Raw genomic sequence first — 25,938 nt, 5'->3', positions numbered from 1 at the left:
TAATTTAATACTTTTTTGGCAATACCTTTGCCTCATTCTAGTTTATTTTAATTTGCTCTGCAGGCTCATTAAATCATAAAGTAGTAAGACCCTGTTAGAAAAAAAATACAAAAATATCACACATAGATTTGATTATGAGCAGTTATTGTATTTATCTTCACACCTTGTCAGAACCAGAGCAATGTTCAGGTGTAGGTGAACATCACGTGGGCCTTTATTGAACAGATTGCAGAAGGAATTTGGGGTTTGCTTATTTTTATTTTCTTGAAAAAGAAAAGAATTTATATTAGTTTTCTGTTCACAGCTACAGAGTTGAGATGGAGTTCTATTATCTCCTTTTGGCCTTCTCATGGATGACTGTAAAATTTTCGGGTAGTTAAGTTATCTTATGATGAGGAATCATGAAATATTGATCTATCAGCACACAGTATGTCTTTGACAGTCTTTTCAAACACAGTAATCAAGTGGCAGCTGTACTTTACTCAGGAAAAACAGAATTATGCAAATACAAACACTGTTCAGTTTTAATGGCACATTATTTAGCAAGATAGGGGCTATATATTTGTAATATGAACAGACTTTGATCTCGTTTTTACTGCTTTATAGATGTATTTTCTTGTTAAGGTACTCAAGGTTCTGGCTGGTGAGGACCTAAACTAATCAACGATGCCTTTTTTTCCAGCGTGCCTTGCATTGTGTCAGTGACTCATGACCACAGCAGATGGAGCAGTGAGTCACCTACCTGATGTTATTAGACTTGTGACAACAAGAAACTAGATGAAACCTCTAAACTGCATCTGCTTTCCAGACCACAGAAATACAGTATATTGAATTTGCTTGGACTTACACAGACTGCAAAGCCTGGTAAGGACTCTTTCCTTCAGTCACAACTGAAAAATAAGCACACAGGCAAATGGCTGTACTCTAGTACATAGTTCCATACACTCTAAATGCCACTCCAAGACGTTGCCTTCATTTAAAAATCAGGTCATGTGGCAATAAGGCTCTGAAAGTTATAAGAAAGCATTACACTATTTATTTCTATCTGTAATGCCTAAGTCCATGGAAGTGGATGGGAATCTTTTTGCTTCTCAAATATACTGTCCATGTGCATTCAGATGTGTAGGTGTGGCACTTGGGGACATGGTTTAGTGGTGGACTTGGCAGTGCTGGGTTGCTGGTCAGATCTGATGATCTTAAAGGTCTTTTCCAACCTAAATGATTCTATACAGTCATTTTACACTTTAAAACTTCTGCATGCCAAATTTTTCTAGCTATTCAGGAAGGGCAATATTGTCTGATAAATGAAAATGTAAATCCTATTTACAGAAGTGTGCAGATGTTTTCCTGGGGGAGGAAGGAGAGTGTCAGCTGACACACAGTCCATAGTTTGAAACACTCTCATGAGGACTGTCATAGTAGTTCATGCTTTTAAGAATTTGTGATTAAGAAAACTGAGAGTGAAATTCAAAAGTCTACCTCCTGATTTTTTTTCAGAGTGTATTTCATCATTAAGAAGTGGTTAAAAGTTTTTTAGTGGTTCATACAAAATTAATGAATCAATCAGTTTGTAGCAGATAGATAGTTGATAGCTTTGTTGATACTAGTTCTTAAAAGGAAGAGGGCTGGGTATCAACAAATATTAAGCTATTCTGTCCTTATCAGAGGGGATCCTTCCAGGCCATTGTTGAATCATATTGCCTGGATAGCACAGGGAAGCAGGTCCCATTTTCCTTGGAGGTGATGTGTGCAAAGAGAAACCACCCTAGAGTCAAATTTTTTATTCTGTTTCATGGCATCCCTTGCTGACCAGTCCTATTAACTTCAGCTTTTTGTAACATGAAATTAGGCATGTTTTAAGTCTTGGTACAGATCTTTTCTCCTAGCTCCATTTCTCCTGTTTGGCTTCTAGCAATTGTACAATGGACAAACATAATATATATATGAGAGCTGGGACAAAAGAATCAAGAAATGGGCAAAGAGGTGCTGTGAAAATCAGGCCAACTCGTGAAGAAGTACCTTCATGAAGAAGCTGCATGCAGGAGAAGTAACCAAATAAATTAAATGAGTTGAAGATTGGATAGATTAGATAGTTGATAGATCAGATAGTTGATAGATGAAATGAGTTGAAGTAAGGTAAATAGGAGCTCATACGGGGGAATTTACAGCAGCAGAGATGTTTTTTGAAGTGGTAGTTCTGTGGGAAGACAGAGGCACTGTGAAGGAAGAGCTGCACGGAAAAAGTGCTTGGGAGTGATGGTATGAAAGAAAGTCAAGTAGACAAAACAATGAAGCTTTAGCAGGGAAATAAAAGAGCTAGTTAAGAAAAGCAAATGACTGGGGGAAGAGTACCTGAAGCTAATTTAAAGGAGGATGAAAATAGCAAATGTGCTTGCATGGAATAAAAGAGAAAGGAGAAGAATGAACAAAATGCACAGTGAGAAATGGAGAACTTTTGTTATACACACCATAAAAAAAGAGACATTTAATTTGAGGAAAAAATGGTTTTCTTGTCTGTTTTTTTAACAAAACATAGGAAATTTAATGTGCAACAGTGCTTTGGTTGTGTATGACTGTTGTGGTTTAACTCCAGCCAGCAACCAAGCCCCGCAAAGCTGCTCTCTTACTTTCCCCCCATGGGATGGGGGAGAGAATCAGAAGGGTAAAAGTGGGTTGAGATAAAGACAGTTTAATAGGTAAAGCAAAAGCCATGTGCACAAGCAAAGCAGGAAAACAAGGGCACTTCCCAAGGGCAGGCAGGTTCAGCCATATCCAGGAAAGCTGGGCTCCATCACACGTAATAGTGACTTGGGAAGACAAGTGCCATCACTCTAAATGTCCCCCTTTTCCTTCTTCTCCCCCCAGCTTTATATGCTGAGCATGATGCCTTCTGGTCTGGAATATCCCTTGGGTCACCCGTCCAGGCTGTGTCTCCTCCCAGCCTCCTCTGCACCCCCACAGCCTCCTCACCATCAGGGCAGTGGGAGAAGCAGAAAAGGCCTTGGCTCTGTGCAAACTCTGCTCAGCAGTGACCAAAACAACTCTATATTATCAACCCTGTGCTCAGCACAAATCCAAAACACAGCCCCACACCAGCTGCTGTGAAGAAAATTAACCCCAACCAAAATCAGCACAATGAGGATAAAATTTTTTTTCTTCCCTTGGTCAAGAATATGTATCATACACTGGCAAGTTTTCTCCTCTTTTATGCTATAAATTGCACTTGCTGCTGTCAGAAACCACAAAGATAACAGCTGTGTTAGGAAAATATCATAGATCTTTGCAGATTCTAGGCATCAAGAAATCCCCCAAAGGTCACACAACAAATTGCTCCTCGAACCTTCCTCAGAATGGTGAGCAAGTAAGAAGTGACAAAGTACACATGAAGTTCACAGTTTGGCAGCATCAGTTTTGTAGATGACTCACTGGCCAGTAGGTTGTCTTTGTCTAATCATACAGGCTGTCTGATCTTCCCTCCTAGTTTTAGTGCAGCTGTGTCAGTGTTATGCTAGATGGTGTTTAGCCGTGTATCGTAAACATTTATGAAATCAGGAGAATTAAAAAACTGTCGTTGTCATTTCAAAATAAAGAAAAATGCAAACAGTGTGATAAAACCTTGTAAGAGGGTCAGTCATTCATATACTCTGACTTCCCATTTCCTGTTCTAAATATATGTTATGAACGTATTTCCCCCGTGCATGTGTATCTAGCATCACGTTATTTATTTCATTAAGGCAGAACAGAATTTAAGCTAAAATTGGTCATTGTGCTTTTAGAGATTTTAGCAGATTTGTCATTATTTATATCCATGTAAGAGGAACAGCTCCAGTATTTCCAGTTTTAAAATTGCCTGCCCTTCTGGATTATGGCATTTAGTTCATTTTTCCATTGTGGAATTGAAGGTGGCTTGAATTAGTATTCCTTCAAGGATGGGTATTGCTGCCTTTTTTTTTTTTTTGCTGTTTCATGCCACACAGTTTTAAGTGGTTGTTATGGTGAGTAAGTTTGTGTATTAAATAGAAGAGAACAGAAATCCCACAATAAAGGTTAGCCTTTTACAGCTGGCTTCTTCCCCGAGGCTACAAAAACACATGAATCCTTCATTCGGAAAGGTCTGACTTTTAAAATTCATAAATTAAAGATGCTCTAATCCATTTGCTCAAGCCAAGACTAGCCAGGATTCTCAGCTGACCATGTATCTTCAAAATTGCTAGTGCAAGCACAAAGTCATTGCTACACTGATATTTAACTTGCATGTGGTCTTTGTTAAAGTACACAAGAAAAAGCCGTTGAATGATTTGGAACAAAGAAATGCATTTAATTAAGAAAACGTAGTTGCCCCCTCCATCCTGCCTTTCTCGAGTTTGTGAATCGTTATACAATCCATTGTTTTCACGAGTATGTTGTTTTACTTTAGCACACTATTTCCCCACATCATCTGCTTCTCAGGGTTGTTGTGGAAGTCAACAAAACAAGGATTCCTCTGTGGAAACAGTAGTTCACTTAATTTCTCCTGCAGTTTTCCTTCTCTGATGAGAAATTATCCCCCGGGACTCAAGATCTCACTTACATTTGAGGGCACAGGAAGCACACAGGGAAAGGAAAAGGTGGTGCAGCCTGGTAGCCCTCTCACAGACCATTAAGATTTGGGAGACACCCTCCCTGTCTCTCCCTGCACCTCCTACCTCACCCTTCACTTGCCACTGCCCTGGAGAGATCTGCCTCCCTCCTGCAGCATCTCAGGTGCTGCTCATGCCCAAGCAAGGGAGGCATCTGAGAGAGGTTCCACTAAGAAGTGGCATTTGGGAGAAGGCATCGGTTCTACCATCACTGGTTCCTTGCAAAAACAGCAACAAATAATTGCAGGAGCTGGCAGCACACTCAGAAATATTCTGCAATGTACTTCCTGAGGGAAGATAAAAGAACTCAGAACAGCATGCTGTCTTCACTGTGTATTTCACTGCTATTTCCCAGCTTTTTTCCAATATTTTTTTTCCAATATTACTCAGGCAAGATGTTTGCTTAAATGCCTATTGAAATATGATGGGTGAGGTTCATAATCCATATGGAATGTCATTTGGAAAAAATATCATGGCACATCCCTCTGTAAGTTCACAGCACGTGCAGTCTATTGGGGCTATTATTCTTGGGCTTTCACACAAAATTATGCACAAAAAATATTTTTAAGCAGTTTACTTCTAAATTCAGGATATTTAAAAATTTAAAGTGATGGACTGCCATATCTTTTGTAGCTTTTGAAACTAAATTTGTATTGTTCACATAAAAAACATAAACCTGCTAAAATAACAGAATTGAGACTGGGTCACCTACAGGGAAAGGCTTTCATAAGCATCTTGATTTTTAAAAAATCAAATACTTCTGTGTACTTCAATACAAGGGAGGATTCTACTTCTGATGGAGGTCTGAATCCCATGTTATTCAAGAATCAGAAATGATCTGGGGGCAGAGGCAATGACCAAACTATGAAAATTACAGCAAGTACATTGCTTTGCAAATTATTTTGAAGTACTTGAGCATGAGTAGGCCAGAGAGCTGCTGTGGAGTGAATTTTTGTGGTCACATTTTAGGAACAGGAGCTGCCAGCCCCATATGAAATAAAATCTAGGTGACACTGACATCCTAAATGACCCAAAGGAGAGATAAAATCTGCTAGAGGAGTGGCATAAGGATAGCAATGCCAACAAGAACTACTGTGTTGCTGCAGGAACTGTGAAAATAAACAGCAAATGATACCATGAAAGCAACCCAGACAAGACCTCCTGGAGCACGGAGGTTGTCATGGACCATAAAATACTGTTAAAACTGCTCATCAGAAACTACAAATAAGCACTAAAAGGAGAGGCTTTACAAGCAGCAAATATGACTTGCCAGGAAGTTGCAGGCCCTGAAGATATATTCCTGATGCTGATCTTATAGGATGTAAATATAGGAAAAGGAATAGTAGTTGGGAGAAGTTTACATCGTAACACCAAATTTATTGTTAAGAAACAGGCTGTCAGAAAGAATAAAAAAAAAAGACTGATGATGTGACTAAGCTTTAAACAAAGAAAAAACAATAGAATCACAATGCATGCTGAAAAGCAGCATGTTCATTAGCTGTAGGGAACAACTGGGAGTGAAAGTACAAGTTGTAGAGAGAAGGGAATTATTGAAAGAAGAAAATATACTGATTTAAACTATAATTTACCAAGAACTTCTTGAAAGTATTAACAATGACTGCTAGAGAGGAAGAAACAGCCATAATTCGCCCCAAATGAATGAATGGGTAAAAGAAATTATCCTTTGTTCAAAGTAACACAGAGAGAATCGGGGGACTGAGGGAACACGATGTATCTGACACAGCCTGGCAATCAGCGACTGATATGACAGTCATATTTTAAAATAAACTAATGAATCAACATGGTTGTGAGCCTGCAGCAAAGCAGGTCGTGGTAACTTTCAAGATCCTGCTCTGGTGAGATAATGGGTGCAGAGCAGATGTGAGACAACTGAGCAGAGACAGGGCAATGAAGGACTCATTGCACTGAGGGTTTACCCAGGATGAGAGAGTCCTTTACTGGGCCAGTAATCAATTTACTGATTCTTTTCACCTATGAAGCCATTCAATTTTCAAATAATGTGACCTCTCTTCCTTTTGGAGATGAGTTAGTCTTCCAAGTGCATACTTTTTATTTCAGCACTTTTGAACATCTTTCAGCAAACAGGCTGCAGGTTATATCCTTGTCCCTTGTGGAGTGTGTGAGCTGCTAAGGATCTTTGATTTGTATGCAAATGGGGTTAGGAGGAGACAACCCTTATAACTGACAGTGTTGTTTTAGGGCAATGCCTGCAATGTGGTAGAAGCCAGTTTTCACATGATTTCTGAATTTTTCTGGGTCACACCCTTCTCCCTGTGGTCAAACAGGTGCCTAGCACCAAGGAGCCAGGTTGAGTAAGGGACAGACCACCATCTTCTTTCAAAGCTTTCTTTGTTGTGCCCACCCTAATACCCCTGTGCCATTCTCTGTGTTTTTTCCCTCAGCATCATGTTAGGGCTGTCCCCAGGGAAGACCCCAGCTGACATCAACCAGAGCTGACCTTCTATTTCAGACTTGCCTAAAAGTCAGCTTGTAGTTTCTCTCCCTGGGAATTTGAGATCTGACTTTGAAGCCATATTTTCCTTCTCTATTTTAATTTTAATAGCTTTTATTTTAACAAAATGTATGCCTTCTTATGTTTTGTGTAGGTAAAATAATGCTCTTCAGTTCTAATGCCATTTCATTAGACATTCAATTCCAAAGTCTGCATGTAGTTTAAGGCGCCTAAGTGTAATTTTTTCCAACTAATCAATCTGTAAACTGTTGATTTTTTTCAACTGATTTTAGTATGCTACCCACTGTGATTAGTAATTTGACAGGTTTCTGCTTTTGACTGAAAAACAGAGAACATTCAGGATTGTTTTGAAACTCTTACATAATTTTCTTGCCTTGCGAGGTAAAAGAGATGGCAGAAAAAAATTCCTACAGTGCAGTAGAAACAGTGAGGGCAAAATCTCACAGGAATTTGAGTTAATTCAATTCTGTGTTAAAAACTTTTCTTTGCAAGCATCTCTACTCTGAGGCATAACTGTGGAAGCAAATAAAAAGAGGTTTGATTTATTTGGGTTTTGGTAACCTTTAGTCTGGACCATATCACTTGATAATTCTTTTTTATCTGTGTAATGAAAACACACCTTGCTGTAGGTACTTATTCAAGTAAAACAAATAATAAAGCAAATGCTGCAGCAAGAAGCTTCTGTTTTCTCCTTATCAGAACAAAAAGTCCTCTGAGGAGGCAAAGAATCTTGCTCTGATTTACAATAATAATTTTTGTATCCTTACGTATTTCAAGGCAACCGGCTTGCAATTTATGAGTTGAGTTTTGACTTTTTTTCTAGACTGACACAGCCAGAGGCAGGCAGACCATGACCAGGAACTGACTGGGGAGATGTCACTGTTACTTAGCTGGAATAAAACATTTAATGCTTCACAAGACTGCAGCCTTTCTTTTATCTCTGATTGACTGCTCCCAAGCCTCCAGTCATATAAATACTTCCACAATGTTATTGATCTGCCAAGTCCTGCAAAAGCAAAGCACAATTTCTCTTCATGCTATATCCCTCCTGTGATGTACATGTGACACAGAAATAGCAAGGGACAGACACATCTTTTGTCTCATTTCCCAGAAGGCCACAGTATTGCCATCATTTGGGTCAAAAGATAGGTTAATAAGCCATCTATCTCAAGGTTTTCATTTACTTCAGTAAAATTATGTACTATGAAAAGCACAGGTTTTCTCATGAATTTTTAAGATGCATATGTTTCTTTCCAGGATAATTCACAGAAGTCGGTTGATCAGTATATATTTTCTGCATGCACATGCATCTGTGTCAGTTGTGGAAGGAAAAGGGTTTCACCCTAAGTTATCTATTTTGCAGCTGTATTATATTTAATCCATTCTCATTTTTTTAGCAATGGCCACTCCATATTTTTTTGCCAGCTCCTGCATAGAGATGTCTCCATGGATTGTTCTCTCATTCCTATATGTGTTTGTGTAGAATAAGCTCTCCTTTCTTTACCTTGGCTGCTCCATTTAGATGTGTGCTTAGGCACAAAAAAGCATGCCATAAAACTAGAAGCCATAACTTTAGTGTAGCATGCCTACACTACTCCCCTAATGAGGCATCTAGTTCTTTATTTGAGGTATTCTGAAGCTGACATGAAAACTAAGCAACATTCAAACTCCTGATGCTGATTTCAGTCACAGCCTCCCTCTTGTTTCTTTTGAGATTTCCTTTCAGGGCTGGTATGGACAGATGCCTCTGAAATTAGGGTAGGAGGGTTGGGCTGAATCTTGATCTCTGGAGCATTCTGAGCTCATTTTGGGACCTCAGCCTGGGTCAGAACTGGGTCTGATTGGTCTGATATGATTGGTATCTCTACAGCTATTCAGCTGGTGAGGTTGGCTTTTAAATGACAGTCAAAACAGTTGTAGGCTCTGGGGTGTTTGATCAAAATTGTTTCCTCTCCTGTGGTGGGAATGATGGGGAAGCACAAAGATGTGCTTGTGTGATAAGGAACTGTGAAAATGAGACTCGCTGTCGAACAACACAAACCATGATACTGGTAGCATTTTTACAAAAAGATAAGAGAGGGTCATGTTTGCAGTGTGGAACACCACAAAGCTGTAACAAAAGCATTTTCTAGTGACTAACATTTCGTTGTAAATGACAGTGTTAAAAATGAATCATTAGAAATTACTGTCTTTACCCTCGACTGTATAATTCATATGCTGCTTTGGGCTAGATTCCCAACTGCCTGTGCATCACTCTCTTCTCAGCTCTACAGGACTGGAAAACAAAAGTGGTTTTTAATCTAAGGGATTCTGTAACCTCTGTTGAACTGCAAGGCTGAGCTCCTTGATGCCTGAGCATGTCTCAGAGGGCGTCACGGCACCTGGGAGTCTGCACCATGCACAGGTACTCATCGTTGCTTTAATGGAAAGGCTGCTGAACTGTGTGCCTGGTGCTGCCACCCTGCCTCTCCCACGCTCCTACCCCCTTTTTTCCTGTGATTAGAATGTTCTCTTTTGTAGTTTATATCTCATACTTTCTACCTACTTCATAGCAAGTAGGTACCTTCACCAATGGTATTTTGGTCTTTGGAAGTCTTTCACTCTACCTATTTGAGAAAGGACCTCAGCATTGCAAATGTATGAAGGTAATTTAGTTGTTTGGGGTTTTTTTAAAGAATATATAAGTATCAAGAAAAGCTTTTAAACAGAGTTTCTGTTTGTTTTCTGCAATAGTGTGTGCTCAAATGGAGACATAAGATGCTTCCCACAACACTTAGAATACACTAGGTTTTTTAAGTTAATGGGATGTTACAGTTTGAAGAAGTAGCAATTTGCTGATAAAAAAAAAAAAAAGACTGGGCAAACACTTGTTTGAAAACAGGATGCTACAAAAAGCACCTTGCCTCATTATAAAAGTTCTATTTAGCTTGTCTTGGAAAATGTTTTCTGGCAGTTCCACTGATGCTGGAAAGTTGTCCAGAATTAAACTTGCACTGACTAATGATTGATGGCCTATTCCACAAAAGCTGCAGGCTGTGGATACATTGTCAGTTTTCTTACTCATGGTGTATACAAGTAAGGAGATGGGGTTGTAAGTTGGTTTTTTCCATATGTTACACATTCTAGTTTAAAGCATGCCTCTAATTTGCCATTTGAAATGCTTCTTAATAAACAAATTAAGACTGGGACAAAGGAAGGCACTTCAGAGAATTTGAATAGCATCCAACATTTAAAGGAAAGCTAGCTGTGTCAAAGAAACACAGCAGAGACCAAGGAGTTAATTTGTTCTGGTGGATCATCCTACACACTTTTCCCAGCCACCAGCCAAGTTCTTTCTCCAATGCCAGCCAAGAACTACTTGCAGCTGGCAAAAGTCCACAGTTATCAGTGCAATGAAAAAGAGGTGAGCCAAAAAACCAAAAAAAAGGGCAGTGTGTCCCTGTTGATAGTGAGGTGTGGGTTCCTGTGCCCTTATCCAGCTCGTGAGGGTAAGGGAATAAATAGTTAACAAAGATAACATTTATACAGTGATTCAGCTCAGTGGAATGTGTGATGATTTCCCAGGTCTCTGGAATCTGTTTTGTGCTGTGGAGTGTATGAAGTTCACACAGGACCTGTGGAGTTCATACAGGACCTGGTTTCCCTGAGGTTCATGGAAAGACCATAAGTGACTTTAAAAGTTACCAAACAACTGTTCTTTGGTAATTTTGGGTATGACACATTAGGAACACAGAGAGGTAAAGAGGCAGAGAGAGCACAGATGAAATCCTGGTGAAAGAAGACAGATATCTTTCAAAATCATGACTGTGGAGAAAAGGAGGCTCAGGGGAGGCCTACCATTCCCTACAACTTACCATTCCCTACAACTACTACAACTTACCATTCCCTACAACAGGCTGTAGTGAGAGGGCATCTGTCTCTTCTCCTGAGTAACAACTAACAGGATGAGAGGAAATGGCCTCAAGTGGCAGCAGGGGAGGTTTAGTTGGATAATAGGACACATTTCTTCACTGAAAGGGTGGCCAGGCCACTCAGGGAAATGGTGGAATCATCATCCCTGGAGGTATTTAAAAGATATGGAGATATGGCACTCAAAGACAGGGTTTAGTGGGACTTGGAAGTGCTGGGTTACTGGTTGGACTCAATAATCTTAGAGGTCTTTTCCAACCTAAATCATCCTATGAATCTTGCAAACAGAAAGTGAGTGGATCTAGCAGATCCCCCAAAGCCCACAAAATGTGTGAAACATAGAGTGAAAATAAGGGATATTTCTAGTTCTGATGTTAGCACCTATAAATAAAAAATGACCTCATAAAGCTCAACACTTCTGTAGTTTCTCATTTTTAGAATAAGAGACTCTTCCATGTAGGCCTTATTCTTTGTGGACTCCTTTGCATAGAAAGTACTGACCAGATTCTCACAGACTGAAAAATACTGGGATGCAGAAAAGGATCTTACATAGAGTCCAATCAGTCTTGCCTGAATGTGTAGAGGAGAAAATGAGCCATGTAAGATTTAAATTTTGCTTTTCAAAGAACTCGGAGTACCAGATAGGAAAAGCCATGCTTCTAGTGGCTGGTTAATCACTATTCTAACTTATCTCTGTAGTTTTTACCAAGGAGTCCTGTAAAATCAGACCACTGAAATTACAAAAAGCAAAAAAGATTAACACATTCTTCTGCCCTTTTCACTGTAATCAGGGACTGCTTAATACAGTAGATGTTTCTCACTTGTCATGCAGTGTTTTGTGTGTCACATACACATTAGCACACACATGAACAAAATCAAATTTTGTTCAAGCAAATCTGAAGTATTTTTAATATTTATAACTGAGTTTAACTAATACCAAACACATAAGGCCATTTAAAAATTTGACTGTGCCTCAAGTCTTGCATGTCCCAGTTGCCTAAGTTTCGAAGGCTGTTGAAGCACTTAATCCAACTAAGAAGCAGTAGAATCTGTGCTCCATTTAGACTTTTGAATACATCTGTGTGAGCCTGTGTTTGTGTGTGTGTGTGCACACAGGCACATACTCATCTGTTCTTTCTCAAGCAAAAAAATAATTTAGATCAGCTGCTCTTTAAAGAGAAAAATCTCCCCAGGCTGCCCCAAACTGCCTGTTACTGCTCTGAATTAGTATTTATAACAAATTAACTCTGATCTGGTCCAAGACTGGAGATCTGAACTGTGAATATGAGCTGGTGTTGGTACACTCGTGGTGCACTGAACACTGCTTGAAAGGCCAGGAGTGTCCTATGGAAATATCCCCATCTAGTGGGTGTCACTGGGCTGAGTACACTCCTCTGGCATACCAGGACACTGCCTGTCCACTCTTTTTGTAGCATCTATTATTTTCTTGAAGGAAAACAGCAAAAGTAGGAACCTCCTACTATCTGTAAAATTATTTCCAATTTTACATGGGTATTTTGAACAACATACAATATTTTTATGTGGACTTTCAATGATGGACTGCTCCGCTTTTCTCACCACAGAGTATGCTGAGTCCATTATGCATAAAAAAAGCTAAAATATCTCTGATGGTTTGTCCAAAAATTTTCTGAATGAGTTTTAAAAGAAATTAAAAACACTGAAAAGTTTTCAGACTTGTCACACCCTCTCCACAATTAGAGGTATTGCTTTTCTCAGAACATGTTTTACATAAGAAGAAAGAGCTTATTAGACTCTGGTATGTTTGTAAATATTTGCTACTGTCTTCAAGACAAATCATGTGAGAGCAAAGTCAAAATACAATATTATCCTAATGTGAGACATTGCTACAAAACCCTGTATCTATTCTCTTTCCTTTCTTTTGAAGGAGTTGTTCTTAGCTGATGGACAAAAAAAGTGTGTTCCTAGACCCACTAAAATTAGTAGGAGTTTTGACATTAATAGGGTTAGGGCTTAGTGAGGAATATTTCAGGAAGGAATACAGCATAGCAAAGCCCGCAGTACATTCAGTCCTAAAGAAAGTACAGTACACATGTAATGGTCACCCAATTAATGCTTTCTTACTTGTCTTTCTCAGAAAGGATTAGTGACTGCAATGGTGTAATAGTTATTTAAGGATGGTTGAATAATATAATGACATCTAACTAATCAGACACCTATCGCTGATATTTGACAGCAAGGCTTCAGATTCTCCAGCATCCCATCCAGGCTGGGAATTTCTGCCACAAATCCAGGCTGCAGCACACTCTGGGAATTTAGGTAGAAGTTGAGAAGGTTTCCTGAGAGGAACTGAGCAGTACATCATGTGGCTGGAATTGTAAAAAGTCCTCATCTCTCTTGTCACACCTTTTAATGCTTATCTTATTATCAACAAACAGAACCTACATAGTTTTACACACACATACACATGTATATATTCCTAAGAATAGGTAATATTCTTTCTCTACAAACACATTTATAGAGGCATTTTACTTTCTGATTCAGCTGGCTTGTCCCATATATGCATGTTTTTTTCTTTTCAGCAAAATTTCCCTCAAAATAGTTTACATTACAATCTACAAGGTATTGTTTTAAGATGTAGGTTTGAGTGGTTATGAAACCAGGAGATTAACGTTACCAGCTCAAGGCAGGCACCGTGGGGACAGGTGCCATGCATGTTTCTCCGTGTAGCTCTGCCAATGCACATTAATCTTGATCTGCAACATTCCTGCTATTCCAGTCCTGGGCCCCTCTTGTGCCAAATTTTATAGTTTATTTGTTTACAGCTATAGCAATGTTTCCATTGAAGCAGAAGTTATTGTGAATACCTCTCATGCATTTTCAGCTTTCACTTTTTACTCTGCTGGTTTGATCCATCTTGTCTGGGGTGCCTGTTTGGAAGGGAAGGGCTCAGACATGGGGCTGACTGGCACTGAAGTAATGCTGTGATTTTACATGATCTAAATGCCAAAAGCAGAGAACCCCGAAGTTAATCATTGCTTATTATGACTGACTCAGCCTCTCTAATCCTTTTCCATCCTCAGTCCTTGTCACCGTGCCACTTGACCTGTTTCCTCAGGGCTGGACTCTCTGTGCCTGCCATGCATGGCACAGGAATTCAGTCTGAGGAGGGGAAATGATTTTTGAAAACTTTAGGGGCCAACTCTGCTCAGACCAAAAGTTGTTGGGGGGACAGACGATGCCTTTGAGCTCACTGGACATAAAACTTCGTATCTCATGCAGTTGCTCACCCTTCTCTTCCTGTGCTTGCAGCAGGACCACTTGTCTTTTACGCAGAGAGGAACATCCAGTTTCAAACAAAATGGGCGGTTTGTATGCAGGAGTTTTGCCTCCAGGACTGGGAGTAGAGATACAATCTCCTGCCACCACCACACCTGTTCATAATCTACAGGAGGTCATTTTTATTTCCTTTCATGGCATTCATCACCCCTGGCAAAGAGATAAGGGCAGCAGAACACTGCTGGGCGATTGATATGTTTGCACTGCTCTGCATTAAGAGCTGATGTTTGTGCAACACTTGGCTTACACACTTCTGGTATATCCTGTTAAGAGAAAAAAATGGAATTACGTGGTTTGCTCCCATTTTGCTCACGTTGTGTACTCCTCCTAAGGAGGGATACATGCCAAGAACTTGTGACAGTAACGAAATGTAAGTTTGTCATAGACTACAGGTAAAGTAGGATGGGCATTGTAAAACATCATATGAGGTTATATGTAGTTTTCTAATACTATTTCCCTTGCTTTCCAGATTACTCTTATCACTTCTCTGCTAGCTCAGACGTCAGAAACAGCTCAGCAGGAAACAACCACGTGCTACAGTGATCTGCCCAAGTGAAACAATCTCAGCACTGGGGCATCTGCCCCACACAGGGCTTGGCTGCTTGCCCAGAACCTGCTACTGGTATGGCCGGGAGGAATGAGATCAAGCTCCCTCTGCACTAATTCCTGCATCCATAGGGATGAGGAGGCAGGTGAAATGGACAATCCCCTTCCATGTGGGACCCTGGAATATATTGTATCCACTCGGCATGAGAGCTCACCAGAGGCACCCAAGGTACAGATGGGCAGACCTCGGTATTTCCAGTTTCACTTGACTGCTTGTATTAGGTTTGCCTGGCAAGGTTTTGGTAGCAGGGGGGCTGCAGGGGTGGTTCCTGTGAGAAGCTGCTAGAAGTTTGCTCCATGTCCAGTATAGCCCATGCCAGCCAGCTCCAGGATGGACCTGCTGCTGGCTGAGGCCAAGCCCATCAGCAATGGTGGTAGCACCTCTGGGATAACATATTTAAGAAGGGAGAAAAAAGCAGAGCAACAGCAATTGCAGCTGGAGAGAGGAGTGAGGATCTGTGAGGGGAACAGCCCTGCAGACACCAAGGTCAGTGAAGAAGGAGAGGGAGGGGGTGCTCTGGGCTCTGAAGCAGAGATTCCCCTGCAGCCCGTGGTGCAGACCATGGTGAGGCAGCTGTGCTCCTGCAGACCAGAGGCGACCCTATACCAGAGCAGGTGACTGCCCAAGGGAGGGTGGAATCCCATGGGAATCCCACACTGGAGCAGGCTGTTCTGGAAGGACTGCACCCTGTGGAAGGGACCCCTGCTGAAGCAGCTCACGAAGAACTGCAGCCCTTGGGAAGGACTCACATTGGAAAAGTTCATGGAAAATTGTCTCCTGTGGGAAGGACCCCTGTGGGAGCAGAGAAAGAGTGTGAGGAGTCCTCCCTCTGAGGAAGAGAGAACAAGGTGTGATGAACTGACCACAGCCCAAATTCCCCATCCCCCTGTGCCACTCGGGGAAGGAGAAATAGAAATTGGGAATAAATTTAAGCCTGGGTAGAGGTAGGGTTGGGAGGAAGGTGTTTTAAGATTAGGGTTTTATTTCTCATTATCCTACTCTAATTTGGTCGGTAATAAATTAAATTATTTTTCCCTAAGCCAAGTCTATTTTGCCCATGACAGTAACTGGTGAGTGATCTCTCCCTGTCCTTAACTCATGAGCCTTTCATTGTATTTTCTGTTCCCTGTCCAGCTGAAGAGGGGAGTGATGGAGCAGCTTTTGTGGGCACCTCGTGTCCAGCCAGAGTCAACCCACCACACAGCTGCTCAACACAAATGAGAGTCAGCAGGTCCCTCCTCTTGTGCAGAAGTTACCAGGTATTTACAACTGACACTTTACCAGCAAGACAAAATAGTCCACAGGACCACAAATCACAAGATTATGCTGCTGGTATTTCCAGTTTTAAGCAGTAAAAATCCTTATTTTAGTTCCTTAGAGCATCCAGCTGGTGGTGCCAAATAGTAACTACAAAGGACATTTTTTTCTGTATTTTTAAGGCTTGGAATACAAATTGTTTGGATAAAGGCTTAGACTGTTTTTAGCAACTGTCCTTCTCACTCTCAGTGAACTTAGCAGGTCAGCTTCTAAAAGTCAACTGTTGTGTGTTTATGCCTCACACCAAGGGATATGCTCTGATTTATTTGAAAGCTCATACTGTGCATGATCTGTAGAAGATGTACATAGATGTACGTGGACCATAAGCAGGGGAATATCAGGCACAGGACATCTTGGCATGGAGTAATATGTTTATTGCTTCATAAATCATGGTAAACCTTAAAAATACATACACCTGTTCTCCTGGGGGGTGAGTTATCTCTGTACCTGGCATTTATAACTTATGTGATCTGATGTCCTGTTCAGGATCTTTAGTACATTTATTAAGGCTGTTGATGAGTCAGCTTATGACCTTCTTTTTCTGTGAAGTTCAGTAGTTAAAAGTATTTAGCTTGGAAGAAGATACCTGTTTTCAAATTTAAAAAGGGGGGCAAGGGGGAGGAGGTGAAGGAACACCGTGTTATGTTTCCTTGGCCAAACGGTGACCTATAAAATGTGCTGGTGAGAACAGAAAATGTAATGCACCATCAGCTGCAGCCACAGATTGTTTTCATTCTTTTTGATATTTGATTATGAAGGTTAAAGCAGGGGAAAGGGAGTGCTGGCCTGAAGTGCTACCTTTCCTATGGCTCCCTGCCACGTGAGTCGGTGCTGCTTTGAAAGGGTCATGTTCTTTGCTGGCAGGCAGAGGCAATGAGGAATAAACCCCAGGAGGGCCAGTTTTTACAACAGGTCATACACATGGTTATTTTGGAAAGTGTTTTGCCCCGTTCTGGAGGGTGCCCACTGTTCCCATGGGCCTCTTGCTTCCTGCTGAAAGATTGGAACAGGCTGTTGCTTGCACAAGCCGTGAGCTGTGCTGAGTTGGGCCGAGCAGGTGGCAAGTGTGAATGTGGCCAGTTAGGGTGGGGAAAGTGTCAGAAAGGTGAATCAGGTGGAGGGAGATGTGGAGAATGATGCAACCAAGTCATGCTTCCCTCACTTGGACTCCAGAACGGCTGGACTTGTGGCCAGTACAGTTCATCCAGGCACCATGACAGTCATTTCCCAGAGAATAGTATTCAGAACTTTGGCCACTAAAAGAAAGCAAATAAATGTTATATGATGAATGAACACTGAGAAGGACCTGGTTCCAAAGGCATCTGCTTAAGATTTCTACTTTTCCATTTATCAAAAGAATTCTTTAATTTGGTTTCAGGGATGAAGGCACTACAATAGAGTGTTTATTATAAAATCATGATATGAGAAGGAATATTAATTATATTGTCAAGAAAAAAATTCTGTGTAGTTTCTGGAACGGTAAAATCAATCAGTGTGGTTGGTTTGTTCAGTGTGGGAGAAATATTAGAGGAACAGCCTGCTCTGTTCTGAGATAGTGTGTTCAACAAGTATGACTTTGTGTTGTTTTGCTCTGCTGAATTATGCCTCATGAAATCTCCTGAAGTATTCCCTGTGCAACTGTGGCAGCTAATGATTTTACTCAGACTCATTAAGAAAATTAAATCCTCCTCAAAGAATTACATCCAAACATTCTGCAAATGTTTTGAAACACAGTGGCTGCACTCTGCCCCAGTTGCCCTTGTGAAATTCTGCTTCAGTGAATGGGAGGCTACGTGTGAGCACGGGGCTGGACTGCAGCCTGTCTGTGCTGGCTGAGCACTTACAGCTCACCTTTACAGCATTCCTTCAGGGAAGTGTGTGTGAGGGGGGCGTCACTTGTTCTTGTCTTCACAGTGCCTTGAATCCATCTCACGAGAATGGCCTGAGATGATGCAGCAGTGGAAGAAATATGGGACAAGCACTGCCATCTTTCACATCCACGTAATGAACACCCAGAGAGGTAAAATAGGAATCTCTGGTTAAGCTCTGGTTGCTCACGCCTGGGCTGCGTGACTGCCACAAAGAACAGAATGTAGCTGCTTGCCCTCATGTGTGTGTGCACTCATTCACCTTTTGATGGAATCAAGAGGGTAAATTGTACCACTGATGGAACTTCTCAAGCTATGAACACACTGCCTTTTCTCCTGGGTGTTTAGTTAAATGAGGTTTTCCTTTTCCTGCAGGCAAGTGAATTGTTTCCTTTTTCCTTTTGATGTCCCGGGACTCTGTTTCTCAGCCTGTCTTGCCTTAATTCCTTTTGATAAAAGAGCCCTTTTATCGTACATGCTAAAATTGTTGGATAGGTCTATTTGATATGTCATGATGAAAACAAATAAGCAGCTTTTTAAACATCTTGTATCACTTCTTTTTTCCATATGTCTCATCACTGGATTTAAGAGTATTATAAGTGTCACGATTTTTGGTGGTTTTTTTGTGGAGCTGCAGCTTCTGGATTTTTTACCTTACAATAAACATGAAAATAACTTAAATATCAAGCTGTTGTGGTTGCCAAAAAGCACTTAACAACGTGCTCAGTTTTATGTGAAAAGCAAATTACAAGCATATTCATTGTGAGAAAACTTCAGACTAGGGGCCCTGAGCCCTAGAATGCTTGGGGATCAGTGATATTTCATACACAGTTGTTTGTTGTTTATTAGCAGACAAGCAACAAGACAGAATTAGTGGAAAATTTTGGATTAGGAATTCAATGACTATTTAGTCACACTTACCGACTGTGTTGTCTTAGGCACATGGTAGTTTTCAACATATCCAGAAATGTGACTAATAATTTAGCCAATTACTATAAAAATTAAATCTGTTTTATGGGCTGATCAGATGATCTTCTGCTTATGAGTTTTTCTAAACCAGGAATATCTGAGCTACTTAGTGGGTGCGGCCTTTAATTCCTGAGAAACTCTTATGCTGAGCATTGTATTTTAAAGAATAACTAGGAAAAAAATAGGATTTGTATAACTTTTATAAGGTGAAATTTTTTATTGGATATAGAATTGTAAAACACCCCCCCAATTTTCATAGTTTTGCTTGGATGTGTTTTTTTCCTCCCAGGCTGTTCTGTGGCTTGGAAGTAGCAACCTATTTTTGTACCCTGTCACTTTTATTTTAAACAAATAACTCAGCATTCAAATTTCCAGTTCTAATCTAATTAACACAATGTTTGTTGAAGTAAATGATGGTAGCACCTCCTTTGAGTCTTCAGGCAGAAAGTATAGAAAGTTACTTTAACTAGTTCCTTGATTTTTCTTTTGTCCAAACTAAATTTTAGAAACCTGTTTGTAACATTGGAAAAGGATTACCATAGGCCTTCAGTCTGCAGGGATTTAAGCACACATGGGATCTAGATGAACTCTAACAGTGTCATCTAGACATTTTCTGCATTTAGCTGCTCCTGTATTTCTGACTTGTGCAGCTTTTCAAGACTTTAAAGGTTTGTTCAAAACCTTTAATATTACAGCAAACATCCAGTAATGATAGAGGGGGACTTTTACTTGTTTGTAAGGAGTGAAATCAATATACAAACACAGAAGACATATTTAGCTGTGAGTTTGCTGTGGAAGCAGGGTCGTGCTGTTGTAAAATAGTTTTCATTTCACAACCTCAGTTTTACAAGTGTCATATCACTGCAGCCTATAAAAAAAGATTTGACCCATTACACAACTGTTAGTAATGAACTAAGAAGGATAACAGGAAGTGGTAACTTCTACAGAAGCATTCGTACCAAATGTTTTTATCACCAGGGCAAGTACGTTTTACATGTGATTTATAAAATAGATGGATTTATTTTGCACAAAGTTAGATTCTTGATAACTTGCTAAAGTTTGTTCCTTTATGTGTGTAATACTGCACTCTGCAGTATTTGAACACTCATGCGTAATTTTCAGATAGGCAGGAATTTATGAACTTACCAGTCATCTTGCCCAGTCTTTCTTCCAATAAGAATCTTAATAGTACACTGATCTACAAAACTGACAGTAGTCACTGTTGAGTGTGGGTTTTTTGTTGTGTTTTTGTTTGTTTGTTTGTTTTTTTCCCTCCCTCCCCCCATCTTATTTTCTTTATAATGAAAAACTAAAAAATATAACTGGCATCCATACTTCATACATAAATTGAACAAACCAGATTCCAGGTTCAAGTAGTTATTTTCCTTCTCTTTTATTTCCAGAATACTTTGTATTTTTCTGTGAGTGTTTATTGCTAAAATATTATATGATTTTCTCTCCATGAGAGAAGATGTGTAAACAACAGGGCAGAGGCTTTCTAATGACAAACACCAATCTAAACACAGCAGGGCTGCAGCAGATTGCTCATGGAAAATTAGATAATCTTTTCTTAATAATCCAATATGAAACCTAGCAGTGACCAAGAAAATACTTCCCAACTGACACATCTAAAATCTGCCTGATGTTTTAGAATATATTTTGTTTGGGCACCTTTTTCTTCTCAGTTTCATCTCCCCCTGGCAAAATCATACAAAGCTTTTCAACAAATGCAACTATTTTCCCTTAAATTAAACCTCCAGTGGTTTATACAGAAGGTAAGAGGCCAAATCCACAGCCAGAATTTTTGAGGTGGCAAGGGCAGGGTAGCCTAGCTCAGCTGAGGGCTGTAAACACTCATTGCCCAGCTTTTAAATTAAAGAGTAGCTTCTCTCTTTCAGCTCTCCTATTTCTGGCATTATCTTGATGGTTGTCAAAGGTAAAAGCCTCACAACATTTGCATGCTGAGATATCCAAGAAGGTATCCTGTTTGGAGGATGAAGGTTCAAAAAGGAGGCTTAGAAATGAAAGGGTGAAAACACTAAAATAGGTATTGGGTCACAGCACAGTGCAGAATATTTGTGTCAAAAGAAACTGCTACAGCCCAGTCCCTATCTTTTGCAGATGAACTTAGTTTTGCATGCTGATTAAAATCCTTTGAAGCTGATAGGACTGAATAGTTGTGGGTGAATTTAAGCTGATATATAAGTACTGAAGTGCTGCATATTCCCAACAATCAAATTCTCTGAGCAGCCACCCTAACTCTTTTTTGTTTCTGTTGCATCCTTGATAGATATAACCAAAGTTGGAATGTTCCAGTTCTGACCCTGGCCCTCCAACATCCCATTTAACCACTCACATGATAAAGTTATTTGTAAATGTTAAATCTTTGCAGGATTATGATCTAAAGGAGTATTAGAGCCTGATCCAGCTACTTCAGAGGCCTGCCCTAGATTTTGGTGATCAGTGTATCAGAGCCATACTAAAGGGATTAAGATGCTGCCAGTGCTTACTGAAGATAGGGTTTGCCTAAAAGCACAGTCCAGTATTCCAGCCTTGACACATCCAGGGCACGTGATATAACGGGGCACGTTCCATGGTGCAGCTCACGCTTCACCCTGATGGGTTACAGTGGCTCCAGTAGCCTTCACTTTATTTATGCTCTGATAATCCAAATGCTTAGCAGTGTAAATATTTCCCCTGTGTGGCTATACTCAGAGAGATGGATTTACTTACATAATGTGTGAGGCAATGTCATGGAGAAACGTCAGGTTTTTGCCAGTGTCTGCCTGAGACGAGTGGGTTACCTGCTGCAGCACCAGGGAGCTGTTAGGCTGGCTGCCACAGCCCCATCCCAGCAACTCTGCCCTGCCCAGAGCTTTCCAGGGGACAGAGCCCTTCTTTAGAAGTAGAATTGCACTCTATAGTGCTTCAGCAGCTTGTGCAAAAAATAAATGAAGAAAATGTTAGACCCCTTTCCCACTGCTAGTACCGAAATATTCTGGGTTTGTCTTTTCTCCTCTGTCCACTTGTATCCTTTCCTTTTGCTTCTCTGCCTTCTCTCCATCAGGAGAAACTTCTCTTTATTTCACAGGTGTGGCAAGCAGGACTGGGGAAATAACACAGGGAGAGATTTGGCACTTTTTTTTCTTTCACCAGCTGGCAGGAGATAAAGGGATGACCTACAATGGGTGAGGGGTGCCTCGAATGTGTGTGGAGTATTTCTGGTACATAAACCAGGTGATTGAAGACCAGGTAAAGGAAAAGTTTTTTGGATTTTTTTGGTTGGTTGGTTGGGGTTTTTTTGTTTGTTTGTTTTTTGTGGAGAGTCCTTTTTCTGTGTGTTGTAAATCTGCTATTGCACCAAAAAGGCTGAAGGCCCAGTAAAAGCAGGCAACATACTGCACTGGAAGACTTTATATACAAAAAAAAAAAAAAGGTATTTCTTTTTCCCTATGTGGTTTGCCATTTATTTCAGACTCACAGAAATTATGTCATATGCACAAGAAAAATTTGTTGCAGCCAGAATACAGGTTCCCTTGCCAGATCTGTGTCCATCTTAAAAATACTTCCTTTCTCATTACGTGACATCATCCTGAACAAATGATATTAAATGGTATAAAATAATCATTCTTGCATAATACCTTTACCTTTCATCTTGGATTTCAAAGCACTTTACAATCATTAATCTTTACCTCTTAACCCAGTAATCACATGAGTAAAGTCTTCCTCACACAGAAGAAACATTTCTAAGTAGTTTTACATCCTGTTGGAGACGAGAGGAGAAGCCAAGTTTACCCAGGCAGGAGCTGGGATTAAAATGCAGTACATCTGCTCTCCTTAAGCATCTGTCTTCCTTTCAAATGCATCTACAGACCCAAAAGTCCCAATAAATATTGACATGTAGGTGGTTTTGGTGCATATCTGAAACTTGATGCTGCATGGTTTAAATTTAGGATCTCCAGCTGACACAGTTCTGTTGCTCCACAGAGAAATACTTCTGTCGTGTCATGTGTGTAATCACAGCTGTTTTGTTTGCTTCTTTCACAAATAAATGGCTTTCTTCACAAGCTGGATTTTGTTCAATATGCATTACCAGTTCTGGCATATTGGTCAGAGGGGTCTGGGACAAAAGTAATACTTAACCAGATGAACAGTCTTGTCCCATGGGAATAACCAGTGACTTCTAATCCATCCAATCACTCTCTATAAGGAAAGTATAGAAACAAAATCTGTTAATGGTACAAGAACACAGCTCAGCTCAGCAAAAGCTTTCAAAATACTAACTGCAAGTGACTGGAAGATTTAAATTATCCAGAAAAGACAAAATACTGCTGCGACTTTGAAAAGTCAGACATTATTTGTCATGCTTTGTGTTCTGATTTTGCCCGGATTTTTAGTGTCATACTTGTTTGTTCTAGGGTGAATGGGCTTAGGGCCAGTGTAAACTTGGGCTTACTGTTTGAGAGCCAAGGGTGTCAACCCTGTGAATGAAATTGTTTCTTCTGACTGATGTCACTCTGCCACAGAAATCCATAATATCAGGTTTTGATCCCCTGCATAGCTACTATGTATGATCCAGTGCAGCCTTTGACTTACCTGTTTCTGCAAAGTCTTGACCATCTTTGTGTTTGTTTCTCATGACCAAAGGCTGCCTCTTTGATATTATTTATCTTTAGAAGGAGTAGGGTTGGCAACAATTCAATACCAGAAAAGAACCTGGCACTAAGACCTTCTAACTATAACCACTTACTGAATTTACTGATTTTATTTTTTCTTTATATGGAATTACTTTTCAGCTACCGTATCCTTTCAGATTCAGGCTGTTGTGCTATTTTTTAATCTTTCCATTTGAGAACAGTATTTCAAGCATTTGGAAGTTTTCTTTTCACCATTTGTAAAAGGCTGCTGGGCTTTGACCCTGTCACCACCCGAGATGTTTTGAAACTTGTCCACACCTTTATTTACTGCGGACTGAATTACTGAGTCCTGCCAAACTTCCTGCTCAGAAACTGCTGTTTGAAGGTTTTATTAGAGTCAACATATTGAGAGCAGAAATTTATAATCTTTTAAAAATTTAAAATCACTTTATTCTATTATTGATTCTTTGCTGCGTGATGACATATGTCCCTCTTGATTCTCACTTGTAATTTGTTTTATATACAAAAATCTGTTTACAGCTTTGATTGTAGTCCAGTAATTCATGGATACAGCTGGGAGAGTTAAAGAATTTTTTTAAATTCCTGTGGGATAAAATGAGCTGAAAATAAACAATATACTGGTATTTAAACTGGAAAAAGGTATGGATCATGAGCTTCTTTAGCTTACTTTAATCTGAGAGGGTTTGCAGTAAGAAAACAAATAACTGATGGTAACATAAACAATATCAGTTGACATAGTTTTATGGGTGATAGAGCTTGACAATTGACATATAATGTGTATTTGTAGTTTATAAATACACCTATGTCAACTGAATATATGATTCAACCATCCTATGAACATCGGACATTCGGATTAAAAAAAAGAGAGAAATGCAATGTTAAATACCTAGTTAATTAATAGTAAAGGAAAGGTGACTGCCAGTTCTATAAATCAACCAGAAGAAACCCCCTAAATTTGGAAGTAGAAACTAGATACATTCAAGCCACAAATAACCTGCAGTAGCAGGGGTCTTTTTTTATTCTGAGGCAAGCTAGTTCTTGGTGCAATCTTCTTTGGTATGCAGAAGCTTCTTTAATACTTAAGCCTTTTTAATAAAGACTAAAATACTTCTAAAAGGGGTACTGTAATGCAAACAGAAAGTATATGGTTAGATAGGAAATCAAGAAATCAAGATAAAGTTCCTCAGCTATTAATCTATGTGTATATCTTCCTTTGAGTCCAATTTTCCTTCTGATTATCTACTGTCAAGGGTGTATTCAAGAAGAACTGGTAGAAGACATGGCTCCATTCCTATTATTTTCTGTTTCCATCTCCACAGACACATGCAACAATTCATGAAGAAATTTATAAGAAGCAGTGAAGTAGTGAATGGTTTTAAAATAAGTCAATACTTGGAATGTTTTAAGGTTTGGTTTCAGTAAAGAGCATGACTTAAGATGATCCATTTGCTTTGCATGGCAATGGCACTAGTATTGGATGAGCTGCTGCATCTGGGGCAGCAGTAACCCCCCATCAAACAGAACATAACTGAATTTAGAAATCACTTAAACCCAAGTTATCTGCAGCCTTACATTTTTATCATACGTGCCCACTTCCTGAAAGAGCATTGAAGAAAATAGAGTCATAATTTGTTGTAAGAAAATAAGTTATTTTCTTATCGTCCAGATGCAGGTCCTGCACCACTGAACTCAGTGGAAGTTGCATGAAGCTAAGTGGGTTTTAGTCAGTCTTGTAAACATTTTGTGTGCTCAAAAATGTGCTCATGCTGCATCCCTTCAGGTGAGGGGACAGAGTTCACCCTGGGACTAGCAAGGCTCTTTCAGGGACAGTTAGAGAAGAGGCTTTAATTTGACTTATCACTTTGGGAAGTCTTCTCCCCCTCCTGAGCAACCCACAGACACAAGTTTCCCAATTTACTACCTCAGTAAAGTCCTTTCCACCTGTGGCGTTGGTGCTTCTTTTGGAACTATTTCTGGCATAATGGACAGGTTCTTGTTTCTTGATCATTTCTTAACCAAAGGCCAACTGATATGTTACTCCTTGGTGAGGGGTTTTATTGTTCTGCCAGTCTGATGGGATATTTATAAAAACAGCCTTTTGCTCTGTTTCTTAATTTGCCTTGTCTCAGTGAAGTTTGCTTTTGTGAGCTCCCCAAAAGGTACCCTGAACTGCCTACAG

At 40.0% G+C, this 25,938-nt stretch overlaps 1 protein-coding gene and 1 long non-coding RNA gene across 3 annotated transcripts in view; both read left to right on the top strand.

Annotated features, from left to right (window-relative positions):
• The first annotated feature begins 702 nt into the window (after positions 1 to 702).
• Positions 703 to 14,869, top strand: LOC113950800. The gene is made up of 4 exons (XR_003528888.1): positions 703 to 864; positions 3,287 to 3,353; positions 9,379 to 9,517; positions 14,810 to 14,869. It is a non-coding gene; the product is annotated as an uncharacterized LOC113950800 (long non-coding RNA).
• A 1,292-nt stretch (positions 14,870 to 16,161) lies between these two features.
• Positions 16,162 to 25,938, top strand: part of MICAL2 (microtubule associated monooxygenase, calponin and LIM domain containing 2) — a 151,323-nt gene continuing 141,546 nt past the window's right edge. The window contains exons 1-3 of one of the 2 annotated variants that reach the window (XM_027651110.1): positions 16,162 to 16,206; positions 18,179 to 18,284; positions 22,193 to 22,353. The gene's annotated coding sequence lies outside the window, so the exon portion shown is untranslated. Of the gene's footprint in view, positions 16,207 to 18,178; positions 18,285 to 22,192; positions 22,354 to 25,938 lie in introns of those variants that run through there. The other variant, XM_027651111.1, reaches the window with a different exon arrangement.

This window comes from Corapipo altera, unplaced genomic scaffold (genome assembly GCF_003945725.1).
Source record: "Corapipo altera isolate COAL_440 unplaced genomic scaffold, ASM394572v1 78, whole genome shotgun sequence".
Taxonomy (NCBI): domain Eukaryota; kingdom Metazoa; phylum Chordata; class Aves; order Passeriformes; family Pipridae; genus Corapipo; species Corapipo altera.
The sequence above is the reverse complement of the archived record's forward strand: the minus strand, read 5'-3'. Positions and strand labels throughout refer to the sequence as shown.